General features: G+C 43.7%; 1 protein-coding gene across 6 annotated transcripts in view; it reads right to left on the reverse strand.

The window, feature by feature from the left end:
• LOC128347416 (uncharacterized) overlaps window positions 1-6,552 on the reverse strand; it is a 69,549-nt gene extending 62,997 nt beyond the window's left edge. The window contains exons 1-2 of one of the 6 annotated variants that reach the window (XM_053301997.1): window positions 5,901-6,552; window positions 4,650-4,701 (exon numbers count right to left, since the gene is read on the reverse strand). The gene's annotated coding sequence lies outside the window, so the exon portion shown is untranslated. Of the gene's footprint in view, window positions 1-4,649 lie in introns of all 6 variants that reach the window. The other 5 variants (XM_053301996.1, XM_053301999.1, XM_053302000.1 and 2 more) reach the window with 5 other exon arrangements.
• Window positions 6,553-10,546: the final 3,994 nt, after the last annotated feature.

Raw genomic sequence — 10,546 nt, forward strand, 5'->3', positions numbered from 1 at the left:
GGTAATCTTGTATCTTAACCTAGAGAAGGGAACACCATAGCCAGCTGAGAGTGTCAGCAGCTTTCCTTGGAAGGGTAGGAACCCAGACAACTTCAAAAGGTTGACTCAGCCTTCCATCCTTCCGAGGTCGGTAAAATGAGTACCCAGAATGTTGGGGGCAATATGCTAAAATCATTGTAAACCGCTTAGAGAGCTCCGGCTATAGAGCGGTATATAAATGTAAGTGCTATTGCTATTGCTATTGCTATTCAAAAGTGCAATTGCGGGACTTGATGGGAAACATAATTCACAGTGCTAGTCCACTTGCACCCAGATTGCAACTTGCCCTTTTTGTGGAGTTGGACAATCATCACTTGCTGATTCAGCGGTACTTGAACAACATATGATAGATACACCAATGGTAGTGTGGATTCCAGCCCACACATGGCACTGAGTGCTCGGAGCCCTGCCATTTATCTGCCCATTAAATAAGAATTATTCTATAGTCCTTGATACTTGTGCCAAGAATCTTGATTGCCAAGAAATTTAGGATCAACCAAAGGAAGTACTTTTTTCACACAATGCATAATCAACTTGTGGAATTCTCTGCCACAGGATGTGGTGAAAGCCAACAGCCTGGATGGCTTTAAGAGGGTTTGGATAACTTCATGGAGGAGAGGTCTACCAATGGCTACTAGTCTGAGAACTATAGGCAACCTCAGAGGCAGGATGCCTCTGAATGCCAGTTGCAGGGGAGTAACAGCAGGAGAGAGGACATACCCTCAGCTCCTGCCTGTGGGCTTCCCAGTGGCTTCTGCTGGGCCACTATGTGGAACAGGATGCTGGATTAGATGGGCCTTGGGTCTGATCCAGCATGGTTGTTATGTTCCTTGGCACCTAACATGAATATATTTCTACTCATTCCTAAGAGGATGGGCCAAAAAGCTGGTGATTGGCAATTGCTTATTTCCTCATGAACTTTGTGAACTCCAGTTTGATTTTGTCTCATCTTCCTCTTTGGTCCTATATATATATATATATATATATATATATATATATATATATATATATATATATATATCCAGCTATAGAGAAATATGGTATCGAGAGGGATTCCATCAGCACAGGTAAAGATATAGCGGGGAGGAGGAAGACATAATCCTGGAAAACTTCCTCCTTCTTACAGAAACCAGTTGGCAACAATAGCAATATTGTTAGGGCTGATATTTTTTTCTTATCATGCTAAGCAAGACTGTGAGATCTGTGGTTTATAGACAGTTTAGAATCAGCTCTTTTGAAAATGGTTTCATGGGGCTGCTGATAGATCTTATTACAGTCCTGTATCTGGAACCCGTAACAATCTCACAGAGAAGCCTGTATTTCAGGCTCCGATACTTTAGCCTGTATACAAAAAAACAAATGAACAATTCTCTGTTCCAAAATTCCTGTAGTCTAAACAGAGACAATTTTCAACTTACATTTTCTTATTTCGAGGCAGAACAATGGCCAACACCCAGGTGAATGCCATGTACCACATACATGTATAATGGTGAAGAGGAGATTTTTGCCAAATATGTCCCTGAGTGTTCTGCAGAGCCAGCATGGTGTAGTCGTTAGAGTGCTGGACTAGGACTGGGGAGACCCAAGTTCAAATCCCCATTCAGACATGAAACTCACTGGGTGACTATGGGCCAGTCACATATCTCTCAGCCTAACCGACCTCACAGGGTTGTTGTGAGGGTACACATAACCATGTACACCGCTCTGGGCTCCTTGGAGGAAGAGAGGGATAGAAATGTAAAATAAAAGGTTGCTTCATGCTGATATATGATAGCAGTAGATTAGAATAGAGATGACAACCCTGACCAAGTGGCATTATTGGCAATAGGTCTGTGTGTCCCCATTCACTACTGGCATGCTATCGTGTGAAGCTGGCTTGCAAGTACATAGCCTTTGAAAGGATTGCACTACATGGTTTCAAGTTCCCCCACTACCTGCCAGTTTGTAGGTTTCTCTGTAAGATATGTTGATTCTAATGGGAATGACATTTATCCGACAATCCTTAGACATATGAATGGTCCCATTGACTTCACTAAGGATTACATGAATGAATGAGGATAGTAAGCTCTAGCTCCTAAACCTGGAAAAAAACCCAAACACTCTACTTTCTTTGAGTCAAAGAGATAGCAAGGGTGCTCAGCCATTTGCCAGATTAGAATCAGGCCATACAGAAATAGCAATCAAGTTTCAGAATAAGCTTGTAACAAGGAACATCGCTCTGGCTGGATTCAGAACAAGCAACTAGCATATTTGTAACTACTTAAGTAAAAGATGCAAGGGATTACTACCTCTCCAACCCAAATTAAGCTTTTTTTTGTTTTTGTTTTTTCACAATGATAGTGAACAATAACCTTTCCATTTAAAAAAGGGAAGAGAGCTGTATCACTTTATTTACATGCCAACAAATATAAACCACCTTTGCTTTAGTATCATGCATTTAGACACTCATGCACAGGTGACTGGATTAACCTTTTGTTTGATTTATTTTCTTAACTGGCTAGATAGCTACTAAAACATAACACAGAGCAACTTTATAGTGCATAGCACTGGCCTGAAAAAAGGAACAAAGTAAAACTGTTAAGTGATTATGGGAGAAGAAACGGGAAAGCAATCCAAGCAACTAAGAAGAATGGAATTAAAATTATTTTATTACTTTTCTGCAATAGTAAATTAAAAAATGGTTATAACAGCCCACTTCCACCACACTTGTGCAGTTATATAACATATTCTTCACATTTTTACTGTAATGTCTAACCTTTATTTTGTTATATGAGTGTTTCTACCTGTAGGTCAAGCATTTTCCTTTCATTAAAAACAAGTCCAGTCACAGCATAACAGTGAAAATCTCCTTGCTGGCCCAGAATGCACTAAGAATAAATAAGTTTGAAACCAAAATGTCTTCTTTTATACCATTCATTTTCCACAGTTCTATATTCAATGTGTCTAGTCATCTCCTTTAGATCTGCATTTTGACTATTGCCTTAGAAATATTTGAACTGGGCAATTTGAGTTTGAACAGTAGGAAGAAGAGAAAAAGGATCCTCTTGCTTGCCATAGGGCTTTTTAAAAATTCCACTTTCCTGTTATTCATCCATCTCTGGAGCACTTTAATATGTGGTGTCTTGAAACTAAAAGGGGAAAAAAACCTTCTTAGAAACCTATCCTCTCTACTAACCTTGGTGGCAGTTATACCCCTCAGTAAAATGGAAATCTGCGTTTAAAGATTATGGTGATCAACAATGAGCTCAGATTAAAACATAGGTTCAAATCTATCAGTATGATAAACTGAGCTTTAAAGATGCTTATTTGTGTTGATATTACTTTAACATACTCTAAAACATTAAATATTCTTTGTTACATCAAAAACTCTTTGGGAGGGAAAAAGCCAAATTTTGCTTCACAGCTGGACCACTACCTTGCATATTTGTTAAATATTTGTAGTATTAAAGTCCACCAAATTGCATTCTGCACACCAAAGCAAAATGTATAGGTCCCTTCAATTCCAAGTTTGTTAATCACATTAAGTTATGTTTAATGCAGGGCAATTTGTGTACAGTGTACACATATACAGATCTGAACATACTATTATTCAGTTTCAACACAGATATGCCTGTAAACTTCCTGTCTATATCCTGCACTTAAGGGGGCCTGTTCCTAGGTTCATTTTTAAAATGAACGTATGTACAGCCATTCACACAAAACCGCATACATCTGTACAGACTCCTGTACACACACACAAAACAATGTCTGTATATATAGTCTCTGCCTATTCCATCCATCACTTTCAGCCAGTGTTGGGGGATTGAAGGAAGACTTTCAACCTGCATTTTTCTCCAACCCTCTCATCTGAAATTTGAGCAATTCAAATTTGAAAATTACAGATAATCAGCACTTGAAAATTACATGTATCTAAATAAACGAATACTCCATTTCATCATTTATCATGAAATTATGAATATAACATTCATAACAGATATGTTAACTAATTTTGTTTACAGGAACTTGAAGCAAATAGGGAGGTAGCTAAAGTTTCTCAGGGAAATTTTGCACATTGCTGAGCTGCTACCTAATTTTAAAAGTCCCTGCTAGGGTGAATCATCTGAAAAAAAATTAGGGGACAATAATTTTTTAATATAGCTAGAAAATCTTCAGGGAATACTTACAAGTCTTCTGATACAGTGGAAGTACACACTCCAAAGTAAATACACTTGGGAATTAAAAGTAAAGCCATGATCCTAAGTATACTTACACAAAAGTAAAATCCACTGAGTGTATGCAAGCATATTTAGACTGGACATTCTAGAGTTAAAAAACTAGTTTTTCTAGCCATTTCAGTATTTTAAAAATGCAGAAATATTTAAACTTAAAAATTCTATTAAATGAAAATACTTAAGAGCATTAAGCACATCTTACTCTGAATTGTAACTGATTGTTCCCAAAGTAGTTTTCTGTACAGCTATTATGGGAGTATTCTTTTTACCAAGGAAAACAAAGAGAACATTTCCACTTCACAGGAGCAAACATGTGAATGAACAGAATTCCATAGCTGCATCATTTGGCTATTTATGTACCAAAATAAAATAAAATAACATATTCAAATAAATACTTACAGTGACTAGGAGCTAAGCTTCATTTTCCTTAGGCATGCATGGCTCCCATTTGCTAACAGAGGATAGATATATAAAGCATCTGGTCTACCACTGAACTATGGTCTAATCACTGTATTTGCAAGCTCACTATAGATGCACTTGGTGCCAAAAGGAAACTAAGTAGGCTAGATAGTTCAAGCTTACTTTCTTTACCCTCTCCCTGCTTCACACTTATCCTTTTCCGTACTGTCAGCTCAGGTCAGTAATAATAGTACAAGTGTAGGCATGTATCCTTCTTACTAGCACAAGAGAAAAAGCACACTGTGTTTAATTGTCAGGGTGGGCCAAACAATACATGAAAAAGATAATCAACCCACTTGATCAAGTTCTATATAAGAGTCTCCCTGTTTTTCGGAAAAGGCTAAAAAAAAAAAAGGCATTAAAACAAAGGACAGAGACTGGACAAGTCTTTAAGTGTTATTGGCCTGCTCTACTTCTTTGTATTTCTATTTTTGACCCTTAAGCTCAGAATCCGATTAGTATACTTAATTCCATGCAGCATCAGGAAGGGCCTACTGTTAAGCAGTCTATTGGCACCCACCTTTTTTTTCCTTCACATGTAACAGATTGAAGGAGATGAGCATTACAATTTTCCTTGCACTAATCACTATGTGTTTAAAAAGCAAGTTAGGTCAAAGGTAAGCAACTGTTCAGGAAAAAAAATCATTGTGTCAGAACAATAGGCAACTAATGAACACATCTGAAGATAGACTGCTTGCATGCATGTCTTGTACATTTGCACAATTGTGATAAAATAAAAACATGAACCATTGCTCTGGCAGCAAACAGAAAACAAGTAATTAAAAAGCTCATTGGCAAGAAACAGGAAATGATTGTTTAAAAGACTGATTCAGTCATGCTATGAATAAAAGAAGCAATTAATTAAAGGATGGGGGCTGGAAAGCAGAAGCCATGGGGGGGGGGAAGGGCAAGGGAGAAATGATTCCTTAAACATCTCATAGATGGTAGTAAATATTGCTTATGGTGCTACAGTTGCATTTAAAAAGTGTGTGTGTGTGGCAGGGGGGCAATCACACAAACCTTGCCATAAAGGAAGGACAGCAGGGAAATCATTAGAACTAGCTTAACCTGCGCAGAACATCTGTGCTTTAGTACTTGATTGCTCCCCTCACCCCCGCCTGCCACAGCCCACTTCACCTGAGCGGCACTCCTGTTCCTTCTTCTCCATCCCATTGCTTCCATTCCACTCACCCCTCTTGGTTGCGGCTGCAGTGTTGCCGGAGCTGATTATCCAAGCTGCAGCCCCCTAACCCCAGAGGCCGCCCCAACCTCATTTGAGCCCTGCACTTGCTCCTCCCTGCAGGAGTATCAGCAGCCATTGACCGGGCCCTTCCTCACTGCCACCACCGCCATGGCGGCTCATCCCCCCCAGGACGCTGACAGGCTCCGGCCTGTCCTTTGCCTGCCTGCCTCCCTCTGTCAATGGCCTCTGTAGCTCTGAGCAGCAGCGACAGTTGATCAGGCCTTTCCTCGCTGCCAGCATTGTCACTCATTCCCCTCATGTCACTGACAGGCCCTGTTCTTGGCCCAGGCCTGTCCCTTGCCCTTCCTCTTTCTCTCTTCCCCTCCCTTCTTTTTCTCTTTCCTTCACTTGCTCTTCCCCTCCCTCCCTCCTTTCTCTTTTTCTCTCTCTCCCTTCCTGAGTTAACAGATCTTGTTTCCTCATCTAATTCGCAGTGGCAGCCTCCTTCTCCTGAAGGGACTCTATCCTCCCTCACAACCCCTCTCTTCGCAGACCCCTGCCCACTATCCTTTTATATAGAGAGATTCTTCTCTCCTCTTCAATTTTCCCACCAGCAACAGCTGCATTCCAACTGACATTAATCATCACAGGCTCCTCTTCCCTATCTGCATATGGAATTCCCACTGCCCAATTACCACGGTGCTCCTGCTCTTTTACCTCCGATTGGTAAAGCACTGTGTGGGCAGGGCTTGCCACAAACCATTTGCCACAGACCACCTAAGCCTTTTATATAGATGCGTTTGGCTGTGGCATGATCTAGATTCTCTGTAACAAGCAAGTGGATGAATGTAGTGGTTAGTGTTGGACTAGGACTGGGGATACCCAAGTTCAAATCCATGTTCAACTATGAAACTTACTGGGACACCCACTTAATTCCCAGCCTAACCTACCTCTCAGGGTTGTTGTGGAGGATAAACATAACCATGTACACTGTTCTAGGCTCCTAGAAGGAAGAGGAAGAGCTAGCTAGCTAGATAGATAGATAGATGCTAATTCTCAAGAAACTGGTTAGTCTGGAAGCAACCTAAGCCATTTTCACTTAAGACCATGTTATAAGCAAGTTGTAAATTTTACTTAATTAATGTGACCATTGTACGGTTTACATCCAAACAAACAATTAACCAGAATTCCCAAACTCAAGAAGGACTGTCTGTATTGGTGTTCTTCGTACAAGTCAGTGAGGAATATGAGATTCATGAAAAAGAAACAAATACTAACACTGTGGTGTGACAATACTATTCCTTCTGCATCAACAGTGGATGAGTGTGCTGGCATTATAATGAGCTCTTTCTCATGATCAATGAGAAAGGGCTTGAGGGAGAGTGGGGAGGAAGGCTGCTAGCACTTAGCTCCTTGCAAACGATCCCTCTGTCTTTGCTGGGTGGGCAGATTGCCTGCCCAGACAATTGCCAGCTGCACCTGGCAGCATAGAGGGTTGCAGGTTGGGAATCATTGTTCCTGCCCCCTAGAACTCCCAGAATGCATGTACAAGTGCATGATGCATTATGGGGATCCCCCCTGACACCAGCTGAGAGCCCCACAGTCTCCCAGCCACTGGCAGATGATCAAGAAAACGGGGCTAAGAGCGCGCTAGCTCTATTAACCCCATTTAAGAGGGTGGCCTTTTTGCGGGGTTTGCTGTTGCACTACTGCCAGGACCTGCGCAACTCCCAGCAGTTCTTACAATAAGCAAAGACTGGGTTTGGCTTTCCTAGCCCAGTTTAGGTGAACAGCTTCAATGTTTGCATATATTATAATATTTATGTTTGCACATATTTTTGCATGATCTGTTCTGTATTTGCCGGTCATGGGCAAGGATGAAGAGCAATGCAGAGAACTAAAATCACATCCTGGACCACAGAAAAACTGTTCAGCTCCAACTGTGATTTCTGAGATTTAATCAGGAGTTGCCCACATGCTTTAAGCTTGTTTTCATAAGAACTTCGAACATTATCCTCTCTAATAAAACGCTTGGTGTCCGTCCGTGGACGGACACCAAGCGTGTGTCCGTGCCTCCCTGCCCTGTTCTGCGCCTGCGCGAAGCGCAGGCCCAGAACAGGGCAAAGGAGACACGCTCGCCGGCACCCGGCAGCCATCTTGGGCGGCCAGAAGCGGCCGCCCCGAAGAAGCCGGAGAGGCGGCGGTGGGAAAGTGACCGAGGCGGTGGCAGAGCCGCCGCCTCGGCCAAAATAGATGGAGGCCGGGGGCGGAGTGGAGGCCATGTAACATTAAAAAAAAATTTACTCCCGTGGCCGACGCCGCTGACCGCCCACCCTCCCTCCCAGCTGCCGAGTCCCCCTTACCCTGGCCGACTGCTGTCGGCCGTACACAGCCCTCAATTTAAGAGGCAGAGAGGAGCTCGCAAGCAGAGCTCCTCTCTGTGCAAAGCCTCTTGCCGAACTGCCGCTTTGGGCGCTTGCGTCCCTTGCGCCCAAAGCGGCAGTTCGGCAAGAGGCTTTGCACAGAGAGGAGCTCTGCTTGCGAGCTCCTCTCTGCCTCTTAAATTGAGGGCTGTGTACGGCCGACAGCAGTCGGCCAGGGTAAGGGGGACTCGGCAGCTGGGAGGGAGGGTGGGCGGTCGGCGGCGTCTGCCGCGGGAGTAAATTTTTTTTTAATGTTACATGGCCTCCACTCCGCCCCCGGTCTCCGTCTCCCTGGCCTGGCGGGGGCAAGTGCCTGGGCCGATTTGGCCCTTAAAGGTAGGGGGTGGGGAACGGCGGAGGGAGGGGGAATGGCGGCGGGGGGCCAGGAGCGCCGTTACTAGCGCCCGTTATTCAACGGGCCAAAACTCACTTGTTTATATATTAATTTATTTGCTTGTGCAATATGATCACATAATTATAGATCACACATTGCTCTGGGAATCTAGTGTCAATGGTTTTATAAATGTTTAGACAAAACATTTTAAAAGCTTTGTAGTAAGCCTCTTATCACTGGCCTCTCTCTCTCTCTCGCTAGATTTTACTTTAGAAGGAATACTTTGTTAATGGTAGTGCCCCTGGGGAATTGGCAAACACCCTTAGCTACTTTTGGGCTTGTGTGGGGAACTGGCAAGCGTGAATGGAGCAGCCCACCTCAGAATAAATTTGTGCAAAGCTCTGGTCTCGGAAAGCACTGACAGAGTGTGTGAAGTTCAAAAATAGAATCAGGTTTAATTTAGGGTTTGGGCTACAGGAAATGAAATAGTGATGAATATGCAACACAATACTTAACTATCAAAACTAACAATTCAGTAGGACTAAGTTATGGCTCACAAAGAGATTTCTATATTAAATGTAAAGTGTGCCGTCAAGTCGATTCCGCCTCCTGGTGCCCACAGAGCCTGGTGGTTTTCTTTGGCAGAATACTGGAGGAGTTTACCATTGCCTCCTCCGGCGCAGTATGAGATTATGCCTTTCAGCATCTTCCTATATCGCTGCTGCCCGATATAGTACAGCAGTGATTCGAACTGGCAACCTTCTGCTTGTTAGTCAAGCATTTCTTGACTAACTGCACCACTTAAGGTGACAATTTCTATATTAGGTGGTATATAAATTCAATAAATAAATAGATAAATAAATACATAAATAAAGAGGCAATTTGGTTAGAGTTCCGAATTAAGTTCACTCAAGGCTGACCAAATAAATATTCTAAGAGAACATCTTTGGATTTCAGAAGGAGTGAGAAAGGAGGGGAGCCAGAGATTTCAGAGCAGAGATTAATTACACTATCTAAATCTGTCCGGTGGGGTGAATGGACTCTTGGAACTCAGCTGATGCTGAGGGATCTCTCTCCCCTAGGACAGGCAATAAGGCAAAAGGCAGCAACCCAAGGGCCAAGCGAGGGTCTAGGAACCAGGCAAATCTAAAGGGGATCTGATTTCAGAAGACCAGTATATCACAGTCAAGTGTACTGTGCAGATCAGGCTTGGAAAAAGGGCCGATTTGGTAGCAACAAGCGGAATAGGAGCAGGAGTCCAGGCAAGGCAAGATGAAGTGGCCAATGCCTAAACGTATGGACACACAACTGGTGAATCCAAGGAAGAGACACACTGAGGGTATTCTCACGATCAGTGGAAAGCAGGCTAAGGGAGCTTACCCCACTTCCCATGGATCGTGGGAACCACTGGGCTCGCAGGCGAGCCTGGTTTCCCCAAAGCGGGTCACCTGCTTAACTCCCCCTCCCCTTAGCCCACGTTAGTGGAGCGAGCGCTCTGCTAACTCATTTTTTTTTGGTCGTGTATTGCCATGGCGTGGCATGGCGCGGCATGGCGCTGCAACATGAGGAGACCCCTGCTGGGAGGCTGAAACAAGCCCCTCAGCCTTGGGGGTCTCTCTAGGATGCCCCACGCACTCACATGGGGCATCCTGGAAATTCTGGGGGCTGCACGGCCCCAATCACCACAGCCCCTGCCAGCTCCATGACAGAGCCGGTAGTTGTGTGGGTGGCCGATCCGGCCGCCCAGGGCTGCCTGAACTGCCGTCTGCTAAGCCCGCTCTCCCCGCAAACTTGCTCTCAGCGAGTCTCACTGATTGATTGTGTCTCCCTGATTGATTTTGCCCTTAGCAGCATGCTGACCACACCTTTCTGTTGACAAAGGCGACAATAGGGATGG

This window comes from Hemicordylus capensis, chromosome 2 (assembly GCF_027244095.1).
Source record: "Hemicordylus capensis ecotype Gifberg chromosome 2, rHemCap1.1.pri, whole genome shotgun sequence".
Classification (NCBI taxonomy): domain Eukaryota; kingdom Metazoa; phylum Chordata; class Lepidosauria; order Squamata; family Cordylidae; genus Hemicordylus; species Hemicordylus capensis.